We start from the raw sequence: 4,274 nt of genomic DNA, 5'->3' as shown, positions 1-4,274 counted from the left end.
TGATGAGGAAGTGGCTATTCTTTTGTAGATGCATCCATTACGTGATTTTGTGTGCTTAATGTTTGGATGTGTCGCCATTTTGGCAAGACCCACCTTGCCTTGCAAGAAGGCATCCTACCTCATGGTTGTCTTGTTAGAAGTTGAAGGGGCGGAGTGAGACCCGCTAATTGTCTCATATCGGATATGTTATTAGGTTAGTTTAAATAATGGTCCTAGTATTTGTCACCTCTTTACTCGGGACGAGCAAAGGTTCGTTTTGGGGATATTTGATGTGACCATAATTAGCGCATATTTAACCCCCGAATTAGCCTTGTTCCCATGCTTTTTAGTGTATATTTGGGTCATTTATTATCTTTAGTTCTTTGATTTGCATATTCTATGAGATTTTGATCCCTTGGTAGGAAAGGAGTAAGAATCTTGCATTTTCATGGCAAAACGAGACTAAATTGATCGAATTCAATGACCAAGCATAAAGGAGAGACAAGATTAGAAGGCCTTTGTACATATGATAGTAGATGAGCAATGTTGAGAAAGGATCCTTGAGTCCCCAAGGAAATCCCCAAGGAATTTATGAAGAAAAGGGAAGAAAAGAAGAAGAAGTCTTGCTGAGGCACAATCCGTGCGGATTGTCTACAATCCGGCCGTCCTCCACCTGCACAATCCGTGCAGTTTTCCACCAAGATGCTCGGATTCCATCACCACAATCCGCCCGGATTCTCTTGAATCCGCTCGGGTTACATTGCCAGAATCCGCCCATCCCGACCCTAATCCGCCCGGATTCCTCTACAGCGCGATTTCCTCTTCTCCAAGCTACGAAGAAAGAAGCCCTTCCTTCGAAAAATACCGGCTCCTCCCTGCTCAATCTAAAAAGTGTAATTACTAGTTTAGCCCTTAGTTAACCCTAATGCATCCCCCTAATTTCCACTCTAAATACCCCATTAGTCTAATTAGAAGAGCATGTTCTTCTTATCAACAATTAGAGTAGTTAATATCAATCAAATCTCTCTTTAGTTTTGTAATCAACAATTAATCAAGTTCTAATACAAGTTTTATTTCCTTAATCTCTCTCTTGTTCATCCTTTATTTTTGGGTAATTGAAGATTATTTGGGTTATTATTGGGAGATTGACAACCTCTCAATCAAGCATTCAAGTACTTCTTTTATCTTTGCTTTATTATTGGAATCATTAGTAGGTATAATTCTCTTAATCCCTTTTTAATTATTGTTAATTACTTTCATTTATTCATCATGTTTCATTTTGTTGGTATGATTGACAACCTTGCTAGCATGATCAACATGATAATGAGTGAGTAGTCTATTAGCTAGGGTTAATGGGTGATTAGGGGAAACCAACATGGGGAATGATTCATGCTTAAATTAATATGGTTTCATGTTTTATTTGCTTGCTTGTTTTGATCTCAACTCATGCACATGTTATATTTGATGAAATGCTAAGCCTATGAATCCTTCCATTTACCACCATCTCCTATCTTTTCAATGAGACTTGTAAGACATAACCCAACTCGAGTCTCATTAGACCATGCATGTTGTTGAGTAGGGAAGATTAAGTCGACTTGTAGGTGTTGTACAATCTAATCGATTCGGCTCCGGGACCCAAAATTTCCTAGGATTGTAAGATATAACCCAACTCAATCCATCACAACAATAATTGCTTGCTTATAATTTGAGAACATGTTTGTATGATCAATTCCCATGATTCCCATATGATCCCATGACAACCTAGTGCTTTTTAATAAATTGTTTACACCCCTTTTAATTCATCTTGTTAGTTTATTTTCATTGCTATTCTAGTTAGTGACCTTCTACATCAACCCAATTTGTGACATCCCCAAGACACCACTAGTTTCAATAGAAATCTCATTTCAATACCCGTCCCTTGGGATCCGACCTTTACTTGCCTCTTTACTAATTGTATAGTTGTTTGTGATGCTATAAATTGTGTTTTGAGTCGGACGTGACCCAACGACCACACCTTTAATTGTGAACACGAAACGGACCGATTAGGACGTCACTGAAAAAGATGAGGCGGAAACCAGCAAGAAGAAGGCAGTGACGAACAAAAGCAAGAAAAAGACGATCAACAGGTATGTCAGTCGATCGACTGACATACCCAGTCGATCGACTGCTCGCGACAACGGAAGCTATCGTTCTCGTAGAAGTCAGTCGATCGACTGACCAACCTGGTCGATCGACTGGCAGTGCTGCTGATAGTGATTCTTTTCGTCCTCCGATGCCTAATAACTTGAGGGATCACTTGTTTTGGGGTACTACTGCCTCGAAAATATTGAGGCCAGACCCGACTGCTGATGGGTCCGTTCCGGTTCTTAAGTACGACCCTTTGTCGATTAATGGTTCACATTTGAGACGGTCTGAAGAAGGGTCAAGCTACAACAAGGAGAAGGTGGTGGATTTTCAGCCTAAATCCACCGATGCCGGCATGAGAGATTTAGAGGAGAGGGCTAAGTTGCTACTTTCAGCCCCCTATCCGGAGAGATTAGTGCCGACGAAGGAACAGGTATCATTTAATAAGTTTGAAAATGTTGTTCGTAGTTTAAATGTACAAGTTCCTTTTCTTGAGTTAGTAAATCAAGTGCCTGCTTATATGAAATTCATGAAGCAACTCTTATAAAAAAAGAAGTCACTTGAAACTGTGCACACTGTCGCACTAACTGCGGAGTCATGTTCTTATTTGACCCATACTGCACCCCTTAAGCTAGAAGACCCGGGTAGTTTTTCAGTCCCATGTAATATTGGCACCTTTCCTATTGAGAAAGCCTTATGTGACATAGGAGCCAGTATTAGTGTAATGCCCTTGAGTCTTGCTAGGAAGTTAAAGTTGAATAGGTTTGCAGTCACGAACATGACAGTACAGATGGCTGATCGCTCTGCGGTCCAGCTAATAGGAGTCTTAGAGGACATTCCCGTGCAAATAGGGAAGTTCTTCTTCCCTGTTGACTTCGTAGTACTTGATATGCCCGAAGATGCCCACATTCCTATTATTCTAGGTAGACCATTCCTGCACACTGCTGGTGCAGTTATTGATGTTGGTTCGGGTACTTTGACCTTTAAGGTAGGCAAGCACTCCATTGTCTTTGCCCGTCACTTGCAATACGGTTTCTGAAAAGAAATCTTATTTTATACTTCCTGATATGCCTATCTCTACCCCTACTCCTGTTGTGACACCTCCGCCCCAGAATGGGAGCAAAGTGGAGGAAGATCCTTCTGTTTTAGATATTGCAGGAGCTGGTTTGGGGAAGGAAAAGCCACATGTCGCTCCAGCTGTGAAGGAGCCAATAGTTCAAAGAGGCGGTCTAGGATGCCTTAGCTATGGCATGGATGAGGAGCCCGAAGATGAGCCAGTCAAAGCAACGGAGTCTGATCTGGATTCCGACGAGTCCGAAGAGGTCATTGAATGGGAAGATGTCCGACATGTTGATCCGTTGAGTTCTGCGGATGCTGGAGCTGAGAGGAGTGCAGCTGAGAAGATGAGCACTATTGAGGCTACCTCTTATAGCCAGAAGCCGACCAAGTGGGCCATTCTGTGGCCATTCTTGATCAAATATTAGTTGATTAAGACTTTTTCAAAAACAATTCACTTTATTGCTTTCGTTGAACTTTTTATTGTTTTGTGTGCGCGAGACTTCGCATTTTAAGTTTGCTTAGGATTTTTAGTACTTTATACCGTTACTTTGGGTTTTGCGCAACTTTTGGCGCGGTATTATGTGTGTATGCAGGTTTATAGACCATACTAGCTCAAGTTCTCGAGCTAATTCGATGAAACCAGAAAGTTACAGCGAGTTTTCCAGTCGATCGACCGCCTACCCTGGTCGATCGACTGAGGTGCGACTTCTAGGAGCTTCTGTTCCTGTTCATTCCAGTCGATCGACTGCCTGCTATGGTCGATCGACCGTTGTTGCTATCAGACTGTTCACGACCTTTCCCCTGCTGTGTTTGGTCGTTTTGCGGAATTGAGGGAGTCTTTCCTCCTCTTTATTTTCCGACATAATTTTGTTTTCTTCAATTTCTTCATCTTGTGCACGTAATTACCGCTTCCACATTGCTTTCTCGGTTTTATGCATGGTATTGTTGTCTTTTCAGGTACCTTTTAGTAGCACTGCTGGCTACTGAAACCTACTAGCTCACGCTGGTTTGGGGAGGTTTCCTTTTGCTGCGCTTAAAGTCTTGTGAGTTTCTGTCCTTACTTCATATCTTATTTACTTAATTTTCTCGCAATTTCCCGTTTCTCTTTTCTT

Source organism: Silene latifolia, chromosome Y (assembly GCF_048544455.1).
Source record: "Silene latifolia isolate original U9 population chromosome Y, ASM4854445v1, whole genome shotgun sequence".
NCBI classification, from domain to species: Eukaryota; Viridiplantae; Streptophyta; class Magnoliopsida; order Caryophyllales; family Caryophyllaceae; genus Silene; species Silene latifolia.
Note: the sequence above shows the minus strand (reverse complement) of the source record.